We start from the raw sequence: 25135 nt of genomic DNA, 5'->3' as shown, positions 1-25135 counted from the left end.
ATGTTTTGCTAAGGGAAGATTCAAGTAGCTGTTCAACATGGCTGAAATTTTGAGAAGTCAACTCAAAAAGATAATGGGGCCAACAGGAACTGAGTTGGAAATTGCCCTAGTTCACCAAGATAATGGAATTCAATATAAAAATCTTTTGTTTTTTTAAGTAGGTGGTTAAAAGGGTGGGCACTTGTAAGTTTTAAGAGTAAGTTTGCAGATCAGAAAAGTTGCACTTCTAATTTTCCTCCTCATTGGAGGAAGGGCAGAATCCCCAAAAACCACATATATAGAGTAGCAGTCCTGCAAATACAAGAGAGCAGGACTTTTCTAAAAGCAAAAACTCGACAGCTTCAGTGGCTTATGATTTTTCCCCGCTTTCTCTTTTTCAAAAACATCCCCTAAAAGATTAGGTGTGTCAGACACCGACATAAGTCTGAGAGAACTGACCCTTAGAGGAATTAGAAGAGGAATTCTTCCCCCCCTACCCCACCCCCGGCCCCTTCTCCGCCTCTTGTCTTCCGAGCTGGGACAGATGAAAGACACCTACCTCTGTTTACTTCCTGATCTGTCTAATTTCTGTAACAAGGACCATCCCACATTTATCTCCCAGCAGCTGCTATAAGTGAAACTCTAGAGGTTGCCCCAGGCACCATGACACCTTCTCAGAGCTGCAAGACCCTAATGGATGAGCTTTCCTTACTTAGCACAGGTGACACTTGAACAGGAGACCAAACTTTTGCACTAGAAAGAGACCACAGAAAATAACTTCAAAGCCCATTAGCCTGAAGCAGAGCTGAGAAAACAAAGTTTCTAAAATGTGTATCAATTCTCCCAGTTCCCCAGCCACCCTTTCCAAAGGAAAAGAATTAAAGGAACAGTGAGAGTGTGACAGCGAGCAAAGATCAATATAGTACCAAAACTGAATACAAGTTAGTATGTTTTCATTAGAGGTTCTAAAACTGCAACATGACCTATGAATTCAAGGATCCGTATTTGCTTGAGGACTCGGTTATATATTTCATACAAAAGATTCCGCAATTTTTGCCTAAGAAATGTTTTCTAAATGATCCAAAAGCAATATAAAGGACTTATTCTTTATTATTATGCATCACTTGTAGTTTATTTTTGAATGCCAAAAAACTTTAAAATAAAACTCATCCTTCTCAATATTGCACAATATTTTAAATTAAGCTACTCATGTAAAACTGTTGAAAAAGAAGGCTTAACACATAGGCCGCAATATTTTCTAAGTTGCAGTGAAAGCCCACAAAAGAATTTAGAAAGCAGATGAGTCAGATAGACAAAGAGCAGATTAGCTGAAAGACAGCTTGGAGGCTGAGAAAAATGACTCTGAAGAGCTGACAGAAGTTCTAAATTACAGGATAATGTACATTAAAGCACTTTGACACGGGTAAGGAAAAAAAATGTAACTATTATTTGAATGTTAATCATTAAAAGGGGAAGGGCATTGTGTATATCGGTGTTCATTGATGAATTAGCAAAATAGTTTATTTAGATTTTTCAAGGATCCAATTTTGTGAGCATAACGTCAGAAATTAAACAATTTAAGGCTTGGGTTCTTTTTGCTTGCTTAAAATAACATCCCAGAAATTTAAATCAATGAAACGAAAGAATGCACATCTATATTCTATGCCCAACTGGAATGCTGAAAAAATGGCAGATTTGTCTTTCATTTTTAAATTTTAATCTCAGATTGGCTGACCACTACTTAACTATGTGCACCCCTAGAAAGAATTCTTTTTAAAAAATGGCATGTATGTGGAAAAGAAAAGAAACGAAGTTTTGTGCATGAGAATAAAGAAATTCTCAAATTGCCTCCTTTTAACTCAGATTTTGTTTTCTGGATTGTGTAAGGTAGAAAACTGAAATAAAAATATATGGGGTCTGTTAGGACATTTGATATAATAATTATATCTTTAATAAAAATACCATCTCCATCCCTACTTCTCAAATAAGACAGCATTTTCTATACCTATATTGGACTTTCTCTAATGCCTTTACTAATTTTTTTAAAGTAAATTCAACTTGGGTATGCTGCCATGTACAGGTAAAAGCATCCTAAATGGTTTGATAGTGATGTGATGAGGGTTTAGGGTTGCAAATATGACCTTTCCCCAAAATTCCCTTCCTCTTTAAAAGTTGTACCCATCTGTTTTTCAGGAAACTGCTTCTATAACAGACAAAACATGTCCCCAGGCTTGATCTCAGCATGGATCCCCAAATCACACCATTTTCAGCTTCCCATGCTCATCTTAAGGGAATTCCCGAAAGTATTCATAACCTTAGTAACAGAATAGGAAAATGCTGGAAAATGCCAGCTTGATAGAATATCTGGGTGCTGTGATATCAGCTTTGTGAGATCTGGCTGCTCACGTTGTTTCTGTGGATTCAATTGCTCATTGTTAAAATCAGAGTGTGGGGTGGACTAAATGTCTAATGTCAATTCTAAAATCAACATTCTATCTCTGGGTAAATTATATTTGCATTTTTATTTTAATTAAGAAACTTTTAATTTAAGAAAATTTTATTTTATTTTAATCTTGTATGATTTTCTGTTAAGGTAATCTCTGAAATGAACTGAAAAGTCATGATAAGATAGGTGGGCTGATTTTAACTGTTTTTCCATTTTAAAAGATAATGGGACTTCCGGAGAAGATGGCGGCTTAGTAAGACGCGCGGGTCTTAGTTCCGCCTCCAGAAAAGCAACTAAAGAAACAGAAACAATACGAAACAGCTCCCGGAGTCACGACAGAGACCAAAAAGACAGCGTACCCCATTCTGGAACAGCTGAACGGGCAGGGAGAATCTGCTGCGGTGAGCTACCCGAGGGGCGCGCGTTTTCCCGGCCGGGTCGGCTGGCGACTGGGGTCCCCTCCACGCACGTGGCTCCCCGGTCTGACTGGGAACGTTGGATAGCGGGGCCCTCCCGTCACGCTTGGCGTTTCGGGCCAGCTGGGCAATTAGGACCGGCACTCTCCCAAGCCGCGGCGGCCAGCGACCCCCACCTCCACGCGCGGTTTCCCAGGCCGACTGCCGTGCAGACAGACGAGCGCCACGAGCGCCACCTACTGGGCAGGAAAAGAAAAACAGAGCCCAGAGATTTCACAGAAAAAGCTTTCAACCAGCTGGGTCCCACACCCAGGGAAATCTGATCAAATGCCCAGACACCAGCAGAAAATAATGGATGACGCTCGGAAAATTGAAGATATGGCCCAGTCAAAGGAACAAACCAATAGTTCAAATGACATACAGGAGCTGAGACAACTAATGCTGAATATACGAACAGAAATGGAAAAATTCTTCAAAAACCAAATCAATAAATTGAGGGAGGACATGAAGAAGACATGGGCTGAACAAAAAGAAGAAATAGAAAATCTGAAAAAACAAATCACAGAACTTATGGGAGTGAAGGACAAAGAAGAAAAAATGGAAAAAACAATGGATACCTACAATGGTAGATTTAAAGAGACAGAAGCTACAATTAGTGAACTGGAGGATGGAACATCTGAATTCCAAAAAGAAACAGAAACTATAGGGAAAAGAATGGAAAAACTTGAGCAGGGGATCAGGGAACTGAATGACAATATGAAGCGCACAAATATACGTGTTGTGGGTGTCCCAGAAGGAGAAGAGAAGGGAAAAGGAGGAGAAAAACTAATGGAAGAAATTATCACTGAAAATTTCCCAACTCTTATGAAAGACCTAAATTTACAGATCCAAGAAGTGCAGCGCACCCCAAAGAGAATAGACCCAAATAGGCGTTCTCCAAGACACTTACTAGTTAGAATGTCAGAGGTCAAAGAGAAAGAGAGGATCTTGAAAGCAGCAAGAGAAAAACAATCTGTCACATACAAGGGAAACCCAATAAGACTATGTGTAGATTTCTCAGCAGAAACCATGGAAGCTAGAAGACAGTGGGATGATATATTTAAATTACTAAAAGAGAAAAACTGCCAACCAAGACTCCTATATCCAGCAAAATTGTCCTTCAAAAATGAAGGAGAAATTAAAACATTTATAGACAAAAAGTCACTGAGAGAATTTGTGACCAAGAGACCAGCTCTGCAAGAAATACTAAAGGGAGCACTAGAGTCAGATATGAAAAGACAGAAGAGAGAGGTATGGAGTAAAGTGTAGAAAGAAGGAAAATCAGATATGATATATATAATACAAAAGCCAAAATGGTAGAGGAAAATATTATCCAAACAGTAATAATACTAAAAGTTAATGGACTGAATTTCCCAATCAAAAGACATAGAATGGCAGAATGGATTACGACCCAGCAATACCACTGCTAGGTATCTACTCAAGGGACTTAAGGGCAAAGACACAGACGGACATTTGCACACCAGTGTTTATAGCAGCATTATCTACAATTGCAAAGAGATGGAAACAGCCAAAATGTTCATCAACAGACGAGTGGCTAAACAAACTGTGGCGTATACCTACGATGGAATATTATGCAGCTTTAAGACAGACTAAACTTATGAAGCATGTAGTAACATGGATGGACCTAGAGAACATTATGCTGAGTGAGTCTAGCCCAAAACTAAAGGACAAATACTGTAAGGTCCCACTGATGTGAACCGACATTTGAGAATCAGCTTGGAATATATCATTGGTAACAGAGACCAGCAGGAGTTAGAAACAGGGTAAGATAATGGGTAATTGGAGCTGAAGGGATACAGACTGTGCAACAGGACTAGATACAAAAACTCAAAAATGGACAGCACAATAATACCTAAGTGTAATGTAACTATGTTGGAACACTGAATGAAGCTGCACCTGAAATATGGTTTTTTGTTTGTTTGTGTGTTTGTATCTTTTGTTTTTGTTTTTTTTCTTTTTCCTTTATATATATATATATATTATTATTAGTATTATTATTTTAATTCTCTTCTCTATATTAACATTCTATATTTTTTTCTGCTGTTTTGCTAGTTCTTTTCCTAAATCGATGCAAATGTACTAAGAAATGATGATCATACATCTATGTGATGATACTAAGAATTACTGAGTGCATTTGTAGAATGGAATGATTTCTAAATGTTGTGTTAATTTCTTTTCTTTTTTTTGATTAATAAAAAAATTAAAAAAAAAAAAAAAAGATAATGGAATAGAAATCTTTAAATTTGTGACTCCCTGTAACCATGCAACTACTTAATGGAAGATTGGGGAAAGGAAACCAGGACTCATAACTCCTAAATCAGTGTTCTAATTTATATATGTCCTTATTTTAGAGAAGTTTCTTTTGCCAGAGAGTGCTGACTAAGAATAGTATTTGACCTTTGCAACCATGGCTGGTACATAACAACACAATTGGAAGAAGGGAAAAGAAAATAAAAAGACTGTGCTCAATCACACTGTTACAGCCTTCTGAAAGAAAGCTGAGTTCAGAATATTCATAAATAACCTCTCTCTTTGGAAAATACCATTTGTGATAGATTGAATTATGTTACCTAACACAAAGACAGGTACTTAATCTTAGTCCCTGTGTCTATTGGTGTGAAGCCATTTGTAAATAGGACCCTTTGAAAATGCATTATCAGTTAACGTGTGAACGCAAATGAATAGGATCTTTTAAGATCCTAATTAGGTGTAACCCAATTGAATCAGGTTGAGGCCTCAATCTGTATACCTGGAGTCCTTTATAAACAGAAGAAATTTATGTACAGTTGAAATAACAGAAAACCCCACCAGAGGAAACTGAGGACATTGCCATATCATGGAAGTTTGCCAACGATCCTGGGAGAAAGCATGGTCTTACATAGACACTTTGATTTGAGACGTCTATGACTTTAGAACCACAGATTCTTTATTCATTTATGTGCCTTTAGGGCCATAAATTCTTTTCCCCTAAGCTGCCCTATTATTACAGTATTTGCCAAGCAGCCTGGCAAACTAAAACACCAACCATTCTTCACCACCCAAAATGGACTTGATATAATTGGTGAAGAATAATCAGTAACTACTTCATTCCTTCACTTAATCACTTATATCATTTACACCTTTATTTATTGTAGACCTGTCTGCCACTGTATCTGTCAGGCATGGCGGCAAGGTTTTCATATGATGTGTGTCCAATAAATATATGCATGGACTCATGAATTATAGCACAGGTGTTCACAGTGCAGTTTTTATAGTAAGAATGACTAGTATTTAAATCTCGGATTTGACACAACCTTGTGGCCTTGAGCAGGTTACTCTAATTCTCTGAACCTTAATCTCATCATTCCTCCATTACAGGGTGATCATAAAGATTAAAGGAGGTAATACTTAGCCAAGGTTAGGTAGTTCTTCTTCCTGTTGCTAATTTGATTACTCTTTCTTATCTTTATTGATGTTCATCTATTTCTTTTTTTCTCCCCAAAGTCAGAGGGATGTCTTACTAATCTTTATATGCAGTGCAGAGGAAACTCAATTGGTATTGCATTCATTTATACATAATCATCCTCTGCTTATACCAGTTTTTTTCTTCTTCTTTTTTTTTGGGGGGGGGGGGTGCATGGTCTGAGAATCGAACCTGGGTCTCCCGCATGGAAGGCAAGCATTCTATCACTGAATCACCCCTGCACCCCATACCAGTACTTTTGTTTGATGCTTTCCTTAAGTCTGATTTAATATGAGATGGGAAAGTACCATGGAGATGAGAGAAGCTGCAGAGAAGAAGCCCTGGTAAGAACCTGATAGAAATTATAAGGAAGCAAAGAAAGAGAGAAGCCCCCAAGAAATGTCAATATTTCAAACCTGAGTTATTGGGGAAGACGGTAATGTCGTTAATAGGAAAAGAAATACAGAAAGAGAAATAGGATTAGGTGGGTTAAAAAAAGAGCTCTTGGGGGGATATTAGTTATAACTACTTTTACTAGCTGAGATGTGCCATGCATAGGTTGGATGCGGTGGGCTGGAATTTGGCAGGTGAACCAGTTGGAGTTGTCATCTGTTTCAAGGTTGTAGTTGAAGTTATAAACTAAAGTGAACTTGTTAATGGGTTCAGATAAATCCTTGGGAAAATATCTATATTTAAGGGTTTGATGGAGAAGGCGATAATAATTTTTCCAGCAAAGCTACTAAGCACTATATGCAAGGTTTTGGATAAGATAAAGTTTAATGTAGCCTACATTACCCCTTCATATGTTAACATTATATAGATAATCAATTTGGACATTAAGAGGCAAAGAACTTGCTGGACAATTATATAGGCAATTAAATAATTACCAAACAATTAAAATATTTTCCCTTGTCTCTGCCAATAATTAGTGTGCAGTAAAACATTTTATACTCACTACTTAGTAGTTATATAAAACAGCCCTTATAGAATTTAGAGTAATTTGAAATTAATATGTACCTTTGATAATGATGTAAATATTTCTTTATATTTGGGGGGAACTTATTGGTTCTTAATTTTCTATAGGAGGGTATGAGAGTTGACATGGCTATTGCCTATTATCAGCTATATGCCAAGAATTTTTCAATCATCAATTTCTGTTTCCTTTGTGCTTAACAGCTCAGTCCTCAGTTTACAGCCACACCCTCCCCTTTCCTTTCTCATTTTACTATAAGCAGCAAGGCGAAGCCATGCTGTGCTTTCCCACAGTTTGCTTGGAAGTCTCAGTTAAATATCCAAGTTCATTGCTGCAAGTTCCACTTTCATCCAACATTAAAACTAACTTAGCCAAGTTCTTTGCTACTTTATCACCTTTCCTCCAGTTTCCAATAACACATTCATCATTTTGTCAAAGTCTTCACCAGAAGCAATTTTAATACCTGTATTTTCTGCCAACAATTCTGCTCATACAACATATATATTCTCTAAGGTGACAGAAACTTTCTGCATGGCTCATCTCCCTCTTTTTCTTGAGTCTTCACCAGAACCTGCCATAATGTCCACATCTCTACCACCAGCCTCTTTAGGGCCACCTAAACTTTTCAATCAGGCACTTCAAAATTCTTCCAGTCTCTACCCATTACCTAATTTCAAAGCCACTTTCACCTTTTGTAGGTGCTTGTAATAGCAGCACCCCACTTCCCAATACCAAAAACTGTGTTAGTTTTTTCTAGGACTTCTATGACAAGTACCACATTCTGGTTGGCATAAATAACAGGAATTTATGATCTCATCATTTGAAGGCTAGAAATCCAACCTCAGCTCTCCACATGCCCTGGAGTCTACTGCATTCTGGTGCTAGCTTGCTGGCCATGCTATGGACTATTTAGTTTATAGATGCATCTTTGCCTCCATTGTATGACAAACCTCCCTCTCCTCTGACCTCTGCTTGTGTCCAAGTTCCTTTGTTTTAAAGGACTATCACTATATTGGATTAAGACCCACTCTGATTCAGTTTGGCCATACTTTATAGCATCTTCAAAGGCCTTATTTACAAAGAGTTTTACACCCACAGGACTGAGGGTTAGGACTTGAGTGTATCTCTATGGTGAGATGACTCAAACCCCAAGAACTAGATTGGACCGATTCTTTCCCCACCTTCTCAACAAGACATAAAAAGTAGACATCATATGTACATGAGCATGCATGTACAAGCATATAACTATGAATCTGTAAGTATGTACATGTATATGTGATTGTGCTGGTTTGAAAGGATGTATGGACCCTAGAAAAGCCATGTTTTAATCAAAATCCCATTTCATAAAGGCAGAATAATCCCTATTCAATGCTGTATGTTTGAAGCTGTAATCAGATCATCTCCCTGGATGATGTGATTTAGTCAAGTTGGTTGCTAAACTGGATTAGGTGACGACATGTCTCCACCCATTCAGGTGGGTCTTGATTAGTTTCTGAAGTCCTATAAAAGAGGAAACATTTTGGAGATTGGAGATTTGGAGAAAGCAGAGAAGGCTGCAGCACCATGAAGCAGAGAGTCTACGAGCCAGCGACCTTTGGAAATGAAGAAGGAAAATGCCTCCCAGGGAGCTTCATGAAACCGGAAGCCAGGAGAGAAAGCTAGTAGATGACGCCATGTTCGCCATGTGCCCTTCTAGCTGAGAGAGAAATCCTGACTGGGTTTGCTATGTGTCTTCTCACTTGAGAGAGAAACCCTGAACTTCATCGGCCTTCTTAAATCAAGGTATCTTTTTCTGGATGCCTTAGTTTGGACATTTCTATAGACTTGTTTTAATTGGGACATCTTCTCGGCCTTAGAACTGTAAACTTGCAACTTATTAAATTCTCCCTTTTTGAAAGCCGTTCTGTTTCTGGTATATTGCATTCCAGCAGCTAGCAACCTAGAACAGTGATATTTTATTTTTCTTTGCTGATTGACACAGTTGAATGTATCAATAGGCTTGTTCAAAGATTGTCTAGTTCTATCCTTTGTCCTTCATTATTAATAAGGGGTTGGCCTTTTTAAAAGTTCTCTGTAATTAAAGACATAGGTCTTTAAATATTTTGCTTTTGTATTTTGCCTTATGTTCACAGCATTCTTTCCTCTTTCAAAGTTATGTAAAAACATAAGCTCTGTGTTCTACCACAACCCAATGCTATCTTCCCCCGTGTGCATAGCTCATACCTGGCTTACAGTGAACACTCACACATGCCCTTTGCCTTGAGAAATTTGGGCCACTCCCTGGGCAGCTGTGAACTCCAGCCTTCTGGAGATCCCGCAAACTTGCCAAGAGTCCCACTGAAGCCCTTGTACTTATATTTTGCATGGGGAACAAGGATTTCTCTTTCCATCCCTTCCCCCACCATAAAGAGGGGCTCACCGATCCCCAACAGCTGCCTCCAAAATTCTGCTCATCACCAACCTTCTAAGCAACTTAAACCTTCAGTGTGGGAAAAGGAATTTTATCTTTCCAAACTGAATCTCTGATAGCCTGAAATGGATGCAAAACCAAAACTTCTACTTCGCTCTGCTATCTGTAATCTGTGTCTGCATTTGCTGCTCACAACCTTTATTTGGGTAGAATGCACCACTTCCTTTCCTCAAGATACCTTTCCAAATTTCCTTCCTTACTTCTGGTCTCTTGTCCTCCCTGACTTATTTATTTAGGAAAAATTGCATTTCTGGAAATGTTATGTCAAAGTGGTAGGAATATGGGAAGGAACAATATTGTGATGCCTCAGAATGAGGCATCCGTGTGATAAAAAGCCTACAATCCAATTGCTGGATTCCTCATATAGGCATCAGAATTTAGAAGTGGAAGAGTTTTTCTTCCTACCTCTTTTTATATAAATGAGGATACTGATATACCAGGCCTAGTTAAAGGTCAAGATTTCTTTTGCCTTAAACCAACTACATTAACATTAGCCTAGTCCTGCAGGAAGCAGTCCATAAACTAATAATCCCTGATCCTCAGTATTCTTTCTTACCTGGTGGGGTGTATAGCATTTCTAACAAATTTTCTTTCTCTATTTTATCCCTAATATCATCAATAGAGAAAGAAATGTCATCCACAATTAAATAAGAGTTCATTGGTCATCACTAGGGTATCCATTATATTTATTATTCAATTCAGAACAGGCATAAAATGTGTTTTGTCTGTTTATAATAATATTTCACATTTTTACTAAGAAAATCTACATTTGCTTTCTTTTCCCATTACAGTCAATAAAAATTTAAATCACTTTTCTAATAAATGTAACTGATTATTTATCATAAATAAAACTGATTTATAGCTTCCTGCTTCAGTAGTTTTTCAGAAAAAAAAGCGGCAATTATCTATCACAGTATTTCTTTCAATGTTAGGGGCCAGAATCGAAATTTTCCAATGAAAAATATAAATGAAAGTATTTTCTTTTCTAGGAAATAGGAATGTAATGGAAGTTTTCTAGGACAAATAAAAGAAAAGTAGTATTTTTGAACATGTACTATGTATTTTTTTTTGAGGAGGTGGGGGAGGCAGCTTTACTGATTTATTACGAGTCCTAAAAGCATTTTATTTTTTCATCTCAGCGTTCTGATCTGTGGCCGCTGTTGTAGTTTGCTAGCTGCTGGAATGCAACACACCAGAGATGGATTGGCTTTCAATAAAAGGGGATTTATTTAGTTGACATATAGTTCTTCAGAGGAAAGGCAGCTAACTTTCAACTGTGGTTCTTTCTTACGTGGGAAGGCTCAGGGCGATCTCTGCTGGCCTTCTCTCCAGGCCTCTGGGTTCCAACAATTTTCCCCAGGGTGATTCCTTTCTGCATCCCCAAAGGCCTGGGCTGAGCTGCAAGTACTGAGATGAGGTATGCTGACTGCTTGCACTGCACTACTTTGAGTTTCTCATTTAAGCACAGGCCAATTAAGTCAAACGTCATTCATTGCAGCAGGCATGCCTCCTAGCAGACTGCAGATGTAATCAGGGACAGATGAGGTTCAGGTGCCATTGGCTCAAGTCCACAGCAGTAGAATTAGGCATCTTCACGGGGCCAAGCTGACCACCAAATCTAACTACCATGGCCCCCTTGGCTTTCTTTGCCCAGATGCCAAAGAGCTGGGCATTGACACAGGCCATTGAAGACTGGCAAGTGCCTTGAAGTTCTTGTTTTCCTCCGCGATGGCCCTGCCTTCTTGTAGACATTCCGGTTGGGGATTACTGAACCTGTCAGCTGCCTGGCCAGCTTTAGCTTTTCAGCAGAGCTGTCTCCCTGCATGGGGGCTGCACGCTTCCTGGAGAAGAGGATGAGTTTGGCTTCGTACTCCTTCAGCCTCTGCCCATTGGCCTGCAGACACACGGTGGACTTGTTTCATCTCCTGGGGTCCATGGAGAAAATGGTCTGAACCACCTTCTTGCGAATGCCAGCCACCCTTAACGCTTACAAGCTGAAGCCCCTGCTGGCTCTCACTTTGGTGTGGTACCTCACCATAGGGCACCTCACTGTGGGCCAAATGGTTGCAGATGCAAAGGCGTGGGGCAATGCATGGTGCTTTGGCTTGATGGGCCTTGCATCTGCGGATCTTGCTGGCGTCCTGGTTGAGCCACGTGGCTTTGAGCTGTCAGTCTTCGTGGAGGCGGGGCTTGAGGTTCAGGCCACGCCTGCTGGCTGCCTTGGCTGAGCTGCTCTGTATTCTTATAACCACCGTGAGAATTTCTTGTTATTGTAGATGAAGAAAATGAATGTACAATCTAGAAAGTTTAAAGTAAGACTTCCAGGATTTTTCAATTAGTAAGTAGCAACAATGTGATTCAAATAAAGTTTGACCTCAAATTCTATGCTCTTTTGATTACATAATTATACATAAATAACGGTGTATTCTTTTCATGAGGAAATATATGGAATTTAGTGAAGACATTCTCTTCTCAGACAGATATCTTCTTGGAAATCAATTTGTGTAAAATAAGAATACTGTAATGAATGAATTTAGTGAATTTAAAAAGAGAGATGAAGTTTGCCTTAAAATATAAATATTACAAATGGAGAGAACAATGACAGGGAAAACAAATATTCTAAATCGCGTTGAGCTGCAAATGGTTTAAAATTAACTGAGGTGCGCATGGAATGTAAATCATTGTTTTTTCCTCAATCCAAAAGCTATCAAGTATTTTGTTTCTAGGATAATTTCTTCCTAAAATATAAGATGCCACATCAGAGTCCCACTGATACCACATAAAATTTTAATGTTTGGTGTTGGTAAACCACAGTACAATTGAATAAAATTATTATTTGTTAGTGTGTAGAATTGTGATTCAAGTTTCAAAGCAGCAAAGATGATAAAATTGAACTTCAGTCGAGTCAAATATTCCTATTATTAAAAAAACAACAGCTTTCTTTGTTTTATTACTTTATGATGATTCATTTGTGGTAATAAGCACAAAAATTATAATGTCTTTAATACATAAAGCTGCATTTTTTTTGCAGTCAGGTTTATGTATTTATCCACATGCATGTGTGTATAAATATATGTACATGTGTATATATAAATATATATACATACACATATTGTATACATGTGTGTATGTACGTGTGTATATATATATACACACACATATTAGATCATGTTTTGACATGCTTTGCTTAAATACATAGAGATATCATATATTACTCTACTTAGGAGATGAAAAATATATTTACACTCTTACAAATGTATATAAATAAAAATATCATATTCTCCCTATCACATTATACTTACTGATTTTCTCTATGCTATGTAAATAATCTACATGTAACTTCTATTTCATGTATTATTTGCATCTGTGTAAAAGTAAATGTTTTTCCGCCTTAAAAATATTAAGTTCATATTGTATTTGAAACAACATTAGCTCTGAATTTTATTTTAAAGGATTACAAATAGATATGAAAAGAAGTGGACAAGAACCCAGTATGAGTGCATTATTTATAAAATCTCTATCAGTCACGCCTCTCACAAAACATATTTTAATCAATAATTTATGGAAGGGACCATGCCCCTTCTCTTGCTTGGTTTTGCAAATAAGGACAATAAACTATTTTGGTGAATTTCTTAGGGAAGGTTTGTAATTACTGATTTTTAGCTATTCTTAGTTCCTACTTTCAATATCTGTAAACTAGCCAAATCTGGCATTTTGACATAGGGAATCACAACAATGCAAGTTGTTAGATAAGGTCCTTCATTATATTCTCCAAAATAAAATTAAGTTACAAAATACCTGTTTTAATTCTCAGAGGCATTCATCATACTTAAGGGTGAGCTAGAAGTACAGAAAGGCCACAAGACATCAAAGGAAACATTTAAATTTTCTTTTCTTCTTTAGCCAAAAGGTCTCTAGTCACAATTCCAAAATGATTGCATTTTACCAGTTTTCTTAGGTGACTTTAGCCCTCAAGCTCACAAAAGTATTAAACCAGGACTTAAAGAATCTGAAAGAAGCACTAAAATTTAAGCAATTGCACATTAAGGAAAAGAATGCTATCTATTTAATTAACATGTCACCTCCTGGAAGGCCAGGTGTTCCTTAGAAGTTACCTATATGAGTATTGATCCATCAAAACCTCATATGATTTGACAAGATAATGTGGCAACAGAAGCTTTGTCTGAGGGGAAAATATGTCTAAAGACATGTTTACTACTTCAACTCCTGTTTAAGAAAGAATCTCACAGTGCAATCTTTGTTCCTAAGAAGCACTGTGTTGCAGGTACAGGTTAGTGCTTGTAGAACAATTTTACTCTGATTATTTGTTGCTCGTTGTTTAGATGTGAGGGTTGGAAATGTGTTTTGGCCATCAGAGCTTTTCAGGCCAAATGTAACACCCAAATGTAGATAACATCATAGATATATTTAGATATGATAGGGCTGATTTCAGAAAACACTGTATGAAATACTGAAAAAATATGATGATCTCTTAATATTTGTTTAATTATATACATGTATTTACTTATAAACACAAACATGTTTATTTATGAACTTGGTAAATGCATGTTATACAAACATTCATATGCTAAAGCATGCCTTTATGCAGATCTGTCCTCATTTTAGAATTGTTTGTGCAATCAGGGTAGATTTTGGCTTACAATTGTATAGTTCCTTGAAGAAAAGGAAGCATAAATATGACTGGCTCATAATTCATCTATCTCAAAAACGCTTAGGATTAATAATGATTGAATAATCCAGAAAACAAATTTAGAATTGATGTCATAAAAATGCAGATGAGTTCACATGTGGGCTCTATGTTATTTACCAAATTTAAAGTCACATCAGCAAGTGTAATGTCATAACTGAAGCTGACCAGCTCCATTAAATGGCCCCCATTATTTCTGGAAGGAATTGTCAAGAGTTGGCCACTTTATATCGCAATCAATATACTATTTATTGCTCCCTTTCAAGAGCTAGGAAGAAATGCTTTGGAATGAAACTAATATACAAGTTTCAAATTTTAGAAACAAAATGTGTTGACAGGATCTGCCATGGGTCGCTGAATTGCCTGGTAAGCAAAGACAGCTAACCAGCCCTGTGCAAAAGAGACACTGGAATATACTCGTGTTCTTGCAGTGAGGAGGCTTTAACGTAGAGTAAAGCACAATCAATTCCCCAAGTTCCACCACAGCATAAAGAAAATAAAGAAAATATTCCACTTTATTAATCCATTGGTTCAAATTTTATAATTTCTTTAAGTTGAGGTTTTCTTTTTTTCGGTTATCCATTCCCATGTAACAAATCACTCTTAAACTTTGCAGCTTAAAACAATGACTATTTAATACGTCATGGTCCTCCAGATTCGTGGGTTTAGCTGGGTGGATTATTTGCCCTCTGTAATGTCGCTTAGGGGTTCTGTCATCTGGGAGAATGACTGGACTTGGACATCCAAACTGGCTCTTAGTTGGCAGTTTGTACTGGTTGTGCACATTGGGAGCTTTTATGAATGACTCAATTGTTTTTCATGTGATTCCTCCACGTGGCTTGGGTTTTTCATGGAGAGCAACTATGTTTAAGAAGAAGCATTCAGCGAAGATGCATCCAATGCATGAGGGCTTATTTAGCCTCTGCATTCTGCCTGCCAATAGCCCATTGGTTGAAGCGAGTCACATAGCCAAGTACAAAGCAAATTTTGGAGGGAACTACACAAGGGCTTGAATATAAGAAAGTATTGGGTTCATTAGAGCCTGAAAATAACTGTCTCCTGGAGTGTCCCTTTGTCTCTATATGTTTTATTGGGAAAAGGGTCTCAGAAATAGATTCAGTGTAGTAGGACCAGGTAGAGGGACAGACAAGCAAGATTTGGCTTTGCTAAAAGAGTAGCTTTAGACCAATCACAAAGGAATCTCTGAAGTTATATTTCATCCCAGAGTTAGTCCTATCTTAAGGTAAGAAGCCATTGAACTATTATAATCATGCCAGTTAATTATAGGTCAAGATCTGCTCTAGGAAGGGGCCTGATAGCAAAGGGATATGACTTCCCAGTGCCATGGTTCAGGACAATTCTCTGGAGAAAGGGATAACTCTATGTGACTGTCAGCCAACCCTCTCCACAGGCTAAGCAGCATCCGCCACAGTTGTTCACCCACAAAACTTCTCTTTTGCGTTCTTAGGGATAATGATCCCAGAAGTCTTGATTCTACGAGTATTGTGGCATTTTCCCATTGTAAAAATGCTGTTCATTCTGTCTTGACTTTCAGACCCTAAGATACTATGGACTAGATCCCTAACCTCACTGAAACATTCTCCTAAGGCCCAAACTTTTCACCATAAAGACTTTCAAGTTTTATTCCCTGCTCTTAGATTTAAGAGTATTTTGATTTTTATTATGGTAACTATTATATTTTTCTTTCTATTCTTATAAAAATCTATAGTAAGGAAAAATTTTTAAAGTCTGTCTTAAATTTTCTTTTGGTTTTTAGAAATAATATCTCTATTAAAGTCAAGTAATCCCTTTGCAGCATGAAATATTTAGCCCATAATTCTCTTACTGAATGATTAAAAATGAATAAAAATGGAAGAGATATAAGAGGAAGGTGACAATAGGGGACAATTTCTTCAAAGAGGACTTGAGAACTAGGTACAGGAACAAGGAGGCTAACAAGTAGGAATGAAGTGTCTTTTTACTCAGTAGTACCACATTAATGAGTGCTAACCAGGATAGACATATTTGCTGACAAATATTTTAGTGAAGGACAATGCAAGACAGGTTTGTTAATGAAAAGTAAGTTGAAGATACAATATAGAGAGGAAGTTTAAATTCTGAAAAGGAAGACAAAAATCTATTCTAAGGAAAGAGGATTTTATATGTAATCCCAACGGAATTGAAATACGAAGAATTGTTTGGTAATATATTGACTAGGTTTTAAAAAAATAGCTGACCATAAAGGTATAACCACTTTGAAGAAATAGACAGGAATTTGGACTTTAAAAATAAATAATATATATTTGGATGGAAGTATTTATACGATAATGAAATAAAAAATGCAATAAGGTGCATACATACAGGCCTTTTACAAAAGTTAAATTCAGACTGCATAAAATATGGTATATTTTACTATCACTTCCAATTTTCAGCATAAAACATGTAATTTAATAGTTTTTTATTCTAAAGACAATATTCCTGATTTAATCCATAAATTGGAAAATTGAATTATGATCAGTAAAATTATCCAGAGACTTGTAGCTAAAATCACAAAGTCCAAAATTGTCACAAAAAATGTGAAAAATAGCCAATAAAAACTCAAAACAGATTAGCAACCAGAGATTTACTAAGCAAATATTAAAATCTAATGCAGAGTTATAATAACTAAAACAGATTAGTGCTGGTAAGTGAATATCTCAACACGGAGAATGGAAAGTCAAGACAAACCCTGATGCAAATGCACTTATTTTTAATATAATAAAAGTTGCCTTAAAATCAGCTGTGACAAAACTATGATCCCTCATTTCTCCTTTTTCTGCAATATATTTCTAATATCTCTATAGTCCGTTTAGACACAATACATCAAATCATAATTGTACTCAAGGAAAACATATTACTAAAAGAACAAACTAGGGGCAGAGAAGTATTTTTTAACCAGGTCACAAACTTCCAATTCTATATAAAGAATATATTGATAATTCTCATAACAATTAAACATTTCTGTAGGTCAATAAGCCATAGCTTATAAAAATCATGGCTAAAACAACAAAATGGGAAAAATTTCATACAAAACAGAAATAAAGCTAATACCAAACTAAAATGTAAAAAGAACGATTAGAAATCATTAATCATTCACAACTGAGTACTAATTATACATAAGCATGTGGGGGCGGGGAAGAGACAAACAGAACGCTCATTTACTGGGTAGGCAAATAAAAATAAGAAAAAATTGAACTACTTATTGGAAGAATAAACCCACGACATGAATTCATTTTTAAGATGAAATCAAAGTTAATGAAGACATGAAAACATGCTAAAATCAGTCATGATTCTATAATGCTAATTAAAACATAGATGTACAATGTTTTATCTTTTATGGAAGCAGTCTGATGGAGTGAAGTGTTATCTAGACTAATTTGAAGAAATGTGCACATCATGAATTATTGGTGGGAATGTTAATTGGCACAACATGCTTGTAGAGAAAATTAGCAATATCTACAAAATTTTAACATGCAAATCATTAGACCAATAAAGTTAACCAACAAATATGTTTAAAAATGTACATAAATATCGGGGGGGGGTACAACGGTGACACAGTGGCAGAATTCTCGCTTGCCATGCCAAAGACCTGGGTTCGATTCCTGGAATCTGCCCATGCCAAAAAAAAAAAAAAAATGTGTAGAAATATCTACCTGTGATCTAACATGAAACACATGCCCACGTGTGCCCATTCATACAGGACACATTTGTCTATATGCATCAAAACTTTTTGAAGCATGTATAGAAATGGATTCTGTGGAAGACTAACCAGGCATAACAGATTACTGTTCTTTGAATTTTTTAAATGTGCATATGCATTTTGGCAGAAACAGCCTAATTCGTGATTGCAGTTTCTTCGTCCTGTGGTCTTAGGAACATTAAATTTCCCAGTTTACTTTGCATTTAGATTGGGATCATAGCACTGGTTTGGGTCAATGGGATGTTTGAATAAATGATACAGGACTTCTGGGTCTACCCAAGTATTGAATATGATCTCACCCAATCTTTCTCTTCAGTCCTCAAAGATGGGAGAAAAGGAATCTGTCATTGCTAAGCAACACAGTGTAAGGAGCCCAGAATCTGAGTTATTGCCTGGAGGAAAGCTTTCTAGAGAGTTTCCAGATTCACATCTAACAAGGGGAGGAAGAAATAAATTTTTATTGTATCATTCTACTTGAGATTTCAGGGTTTATTTATGACTACAGCCTAACTTCACCTACATCAGCAAAAATATTATATGCATTTATTACGACTTTTCCTCAAAAAAGTGCAGGAAAAATTTCAATGCAAAATTATTTTGTTAGATATGTAACATCTTAGGATTTTATATTCTTAAAAGAATACAGTGTCAATTTTTATTTTAAGAGTCAGGAAAAACCTTACATTTTACGAAAATTCCATTTATTTTATGATTGTAACACACAATTCTGCTGTTTTTTCAACTTCGCAAATATTTTGAAAGATCAACCTACTTTCCAGGCACTTGATAAAATGCTAGGGATGTGCAGGTAATGTAAAGCAGAAGGCGAATATTTGTTTTCACAAAATCTTTCACAGAATTTTGTGAAATTAAAGGAATATGCCTTGTAACTCTTTACATCCCTCTGAAAAAGGAAATGTCTTTGTATGAGTCATTCCTTAAACAAAAATCTAGTAATAATTCATCTCAGGTGAAGTTCACATTGTGCAAAGGGAGGAAAATCTTATGAAGGAGGACATGTGGCTCTAATAATAAGCTTCACTATTTCAAATATATCCATATATACAATTTGCAAGTGACATCAGATCATATTGTCTTATAGTTTTCTACTAGAAGTTTGAAACTGAATGCGACGCGGCTGTGGGTTTTCTAATCCTGTGAGTAACAAATCATTATTCCAAAAATGACACTGGCTTTATTTAAGCCCTCCTCTCAAATCTAGGAATAATACTAACTTTAACCAGAAGACAGTCAAATTTTCTCACAAACATACAAATCATTTGATGGTAACAATGCTCTAAGTTATTTATTTTACTTACAAAATAAACTCCCTTTAAGTCTTTAAAGGACATTTCTGGAAGTCAATTTGCATTTGCAAAGCCTCAGTAACTTTGGAGTAAGTTGTGAATAGTCTGCTTTTCAATAATCGAGGCTTTATTTAAACTATGCATGAGAAAGACCTCTACTCTTTCTTTGGCTTTTTGCATTTTCTATTCTGAAACGCAATGAATATGCAAAAAAATAAATTTCAAAGTACATTGTAGCAAGTAGTTATAGAACAGATTTCAGAATCTGTTAGGTTTTACAGTTCGACAATTTTAGGTTTTCCTTCTAATTACTCCAAGACACTAGAGACTAAAAGAAATCTCAGAATAATGACTCAGCAGTCATACTTATCTGCTAAATACTGTCTTTTCTGTTCTAGCTTCTCCTTTGATCCATCTTCCACTCTTTAGGGGCATTTTGGCTATGCACATGCTAACTTTTTCATATTGGAAAGGGCTGTCGGTAATATGGCATAGGTGGATGGAACTAGTTGATATTCGTGGAAAGCCTAATTCTTCTGGTTTTTTTTTAGGATTTATTTGGCCTAGGAAACTACTTAAAGGTTGTAGGTTTCTGGAAAGAAATCTCGTGCTTGAAACTTTTGTAGAAACTCAGCTAGAGCCCTAGGTACTTTTCAAGTCCAACAGCAATGGTGTTGGTTGGGATTTGGCAAAAGACATTGGTAATTAGCAATATCTAGCTGAAGCTTCCATAAAAGTAGCTTCCAGAATAGCCTCACAACTCTATTTGAACTCGCTTAGCCACTGATACCTTATTTTGTTACATTTCATCTCCCCTCTTTGGTCAGGATGGCCTTGTTGATCCCACAGTGCCAGGGCCAGACTCATCCCTGGGAATCATCTCTCAGGCTGCAAGGGAGACTTTCACCGCTGGATGTCATGCCCCATGTAGTGGGGAGGGTAATAATTTTACTTGCAGAGCTGGGCATAGAGAGAGGTCACGTCTGAGCAACAAAAGAGGTCCACTGGAAGTAACTCTTAGGCATAACTATAGCTTCTCCGCTACATACATAACCTTCATAAGAGCAAGCCTAAGGGTCAAGGGCTTGGCCTATTGATTTGGGGGTAACTAATGTTTGAGACAGTATCAGGGGATTCCCTGGTGGTAAATCTTAATAGTTCCATAGTTTTTCTCCTGTGCCTCAAGGGACTTTGTTGATACTTTTTGTTTTTGCCCAATATACTTTGGGATATAGCTAGATATTACAGTAAGCTATAAAGAAATATAAGCCCTCATTCTCATTCAGGATTCCATGTGTTTGGGTTGTTTAAATGAGCTATCTAAACACACTGAGTTAGATTACATGCTACAGAAAATTTAGAGTTTTGCACAAAATAAACCTCTCTTCCTTTGGTCTCATACAGTAGGTGAAGTTCTAAATTACAGTTAGTGTCCTTCCTACCCCTGTATTCTGATTTACCTTAGTCCCAACCTGATCGCCTTCATTCTTATCTCTAATTGAAGCCTGATCTCTTTTTGGCTTGTTTACCAGTTGCTGTATGTGACAATGCTGACTTTCAGAGTTACAGAACTCTAACTCTGAGTCTTCGGTGTCACACAGGTACCAAAATTTCTGGGAGAGATCAGGTTATGCATATATACCATAGCATTACTCTTATTTTAAACATTCTTTTTATGCACTTACGTGTATGATTTTAAGTATAAATGCATATTGAGGCATAAGGATTTCTACTGAAATTTAACTTTTCAATTTAGTTCAGTTAACTTTTCAAATCTTTTCTCCCTGCGCTAAGCTCCCATCATTATTCAATAAAATGATCCTTGTTAACAACCTTTTTGTATTTTGCTTATGGAAGTTTGTCTCCTTCAGAGTCATTTTTCCTGTGTTCTCACACTATTCTGGGTAGTCATCTTTTATTTCATTTTTATCCATCAAAGAAATTTCTACCTCACATGGCTTCAATTTTCAGATAAACGCTTTGGGTATTGATTTTATCTGAGGAATGAAAGCAAAGAAAAGTGATAAGTAATGTGATTGTGTTATCAGCATGATCTGGGGAGAGAAAATTGGTCTTTCTAATAGTCTCCTGGTTTTCAGTATAACAAAATATTTTTACTGAATACTGTTTTAAAATAGTTCAAATTCTCACAGTAGGCAAGGTGCACCTATACCAAATTCGAAGTGTTTTTGAAATTGAAATCTTTTTTGCTAGTAGGGATTTTATTAGCAGTGTGAAATATGCAAATATTCTCAGACTGAATGTATTGATGAATTTTGATGAAACAACTTAAACTTTTCCACCTTTTCTCAGGTGTTGCAGTGTAAGAGGAGGCATGAATGGTGAACAAAAGGACTCCTTGATGCTAACACCGTATCACCCCAAAATGAACAATATATCTTATTACAGGCAATTATTTCTTGTATTTATCACATCAGTGGAAGGAAGTAAGAGTGGAAATAAAGGTCTTACAATCATCTAGCATATTTATTAGAAACAAGCTTGACTGGGCACAGATAAAAAGTCAAAAACAAAACAAAACAAAACAAAACTTCCCTGAAGAGACGTTTTCATTTTTGCATCACAAAATGCCTTGGGTTTATTAGGGTGAGTACTGGTATGAGACTAGAACAGTGTTTCTTTGATCTTCATAGATTTGAAAGGTTTTATCTTATTCAGTGGCTTCAGCTCTGCTGCTCACTGTTCTCTCAAAATCGCATTCACGTGCTTGAACAAATCCTATCTTTGGATTTTCTATGATCCCACGTCCACCCTCCCTCCTCAACCCCCCACCCAAATGGAATGCAAGCTGTATAAAGATAGGGACTTATTTTTTTTTGTACTAATATTCCCCAATATCTGGCATATCGTAAATAGTCAGTAAATAACTGTTGTATGAATGAAGAAATGAATCTTGGATTTCCATGAGTCTCAGATTCCCTGTTTAAAGGATAATTTTGAAGTCCTGTCAAGCAGATATTAGAAAGAGCTTCAGGATCTCTGAAAGAACGTCTAAGATTATAACATTTCCTCTGTCTCTCCCACTCATGTTCCTGTTCAAAGTTCAAGTGATGACAAAACAACGAAAGGAAAAATTGATAATCATGACCCAACTATCTTTCCTATAGCATATCTAGTTCAAGCAACCTAATAAGACTTATTAAGGCAATTATGTTCACATTATCCTATTACTGTTAATGCAGTGGAAACATTAAAGAACAAATAAACATTTACTTGATTGTTTCGATTTTTAATTTTCAGATAATTTCTGACAATGATATCCTACAAGACAATAAAATACCATCATGATCAAACCGAGAACTCACATTTTACTACTATTTTACAATTTAAAAAGCATGCTCATATGTTTAGTGTAGAGATGAATATTTATCATAATTCACAAATCGGTTCTCACTGTATCATTTTTTCTGATCTGTCACTTAATAAAATGTAACCTAGTATCAATGCTCCAATCATTTAACTACATCAATTAAATATTTTCTTTATTTAGTGGCTATGGTGCCTTGCATATTAGCTGGATGCAGGAAAGTAGTAGAGGATTTTGAAATGTTTTTTCACTTAATATTCAGAAAATATTGCAAGTCTTATATTATCATCACTATATAGATGAGAAAACAGAGATTCAGCAATCTAGAGACTGAACCCTGGCAGCAGTCTTTTTTGGTTTTTTTGTTTTTATTTTTGGCTTTTACAATAAAGATTTATTAGCTTGCGAACTTACACTCCATGAAAATGTCCAAACCAAGATATCAACAGGACAATACCTTCTCTAAAGAAAAGCCACCGGCATCTGGGACACCTCTGTCACATGGGAAGTCACATGGCTGGTGCCTGCCGGTCCTTCTCTCTGGGTTCCATTTCTGCCAGCTTCTGGCTTCACTGGTCTCCTCTCTCAGCTCCTCCTGGGACTTTTCTCTCTGCTCTCTCCAAACTTCTTCGGGTATTTCTTTAAACTCTCTGGGTTTTTTCTTTACCCTCTCACAAAAGAACTCTAATAAAGGATTAAGATCCACTTTGCATTGTGTGGGTCAGGTCTCAGCTGAAACAACCTAATCAAAAGGTCCCACCCATAAGAGGTCTGCACCCATAGGAGTGAATTAAAAGATCGTTCCAGAGATGGCTCCCTGGATCAGATAAGTCCTGAAATGCAGAGGGGCAGCCTCTCCAGATCATCAACTAGTTCCATCCCCCTATCCCATATTATTGAAAGCCCTTTCCAACACGAAAAACTTGGAATGGGCACAGCTCATATATCCCTAAGGACTGGAAGAAAGATCAAAGGAGAAGGTAGGATTATAACAGAGAATGTAGGACCTAACAAACGAACGTGATTGCTGGATCATTACATTGAAATTCCTTTTAGTTTCCAATGTCTTGGAGCAGCTAGAAGTAAAAACCTAAATTGTGGAATTGTAACCTACACCAAACTCTGAAATACCGTCTACAATTAATTGTTGCAGTGTGTTTCGAAATTTATTGCTTTGTTGTATACGTGTTATTTTTCACAATTAAAAAAAAAAGAACGTGGTGTTTTCTGAGGTACTTAACAGCTCCAAACCAGCACCTGTGGCAATCTGGCAGTGTCTCTCAGTGCTGGTACAGGGGCGCTGGTGCCAAATCCCAGCAGTGGCAAAACTGCTGTCTCACTTCAGTCTGAAGACTGACTCATCTCGGACATTTCACTTCATTCTTCTCTCCTTCATGATGATGATTCTTCTTAAGAGTTTATTTAGCAAACATTTATATAGCACTTACAGGCTTCATCATTACTCTCGTCAAAACTTCAGTAAAAAGGCAAATTTTTACACATTTTATTTTTACACATGAACATTTTATTTCTTTAGTAACAAGAATAAAGCTTCACAAATAACCAAGTCATTTTGAACAGTGGACACAACCTGTTTTATTTGAACTATATTAAGACTCAGTTAGGACGCTTAAGAACACAAGAAACGAATATGCTCTCTTTAATCAATTTAATGATAAAATTATTTTCTTAAAATGAATAGCCCCTTTTGTTCCTGGCATATTTATGCTATAGCCTGCAAAAATATGAAGGAGATGCATATACTACAGCTAAGATTTTATGCTGTAATATTAGAGTAATCTAGATCCACCCTGACTTCCTGGCAAATATTTATTTTTAAAATATTTTTATTGATAAAACAACATATAAACATTCTTAACATAGGCGCATGCCATACATGGCTCACAATATCATTACACTGAACCCTTGTCTTTCTGATTTGAAAGTCTGTTGCCTTTCCACTACTCTAGAATGTCTCCCAGAGAATACTTGCTCTGTTGGATTGATGTCTATTTGGAATAACTGGCCTTTATCCCACAGTTCTCTCTCTTTATTCACATAATGCCACTTTTAGGGAAATCAGTCAACTGGGAGTCATCTAGTCCCTCTTCTTGTCCTTGCAGATTTATTCCTGTTAATTTTTTCAGGGTATTTATATTCCACCATATTCAGAAACTTTTTTTTGATAAAATCTACTTCTCCTAGTAAACAAATAATGCATTTCTGGAGTGGGAATTTTCTATTAGTCAATTATTTTCATGGTCATC

The 25135-nt window shown here is 36.6% G+C and overlaps 1 pseudogene; it reads right to left on the bottom strand.

Moving 5' to 3' along the window:
• LOC143668768 (large ribosomal subunit protein eL13 pseudogene) overlaps positions 1-25135 on the bottom strand; it is an 89920-nt pseudogene that overhangs the window by 1681 nt on the left and 63104 nt on the right.

This window comes from Tamandua tetradactyla, chromosome 25 (assembly GCF_023851605.1).
Source record: "Tamandua tetradactyla isolate mTamTet1 chromosome 25, mTamTet1.pri, whole genome shotgun sequence".
Lineage (NCBI taxonomy): Eukaryota > Metazoa > Chordata > Mammalia > Pilosa > Myrmecophagidae > Tamandua > Tamandua tetradactyla.
This window is presented reverse-complemented; position numbering and strand designations above follow the sequence as displayed.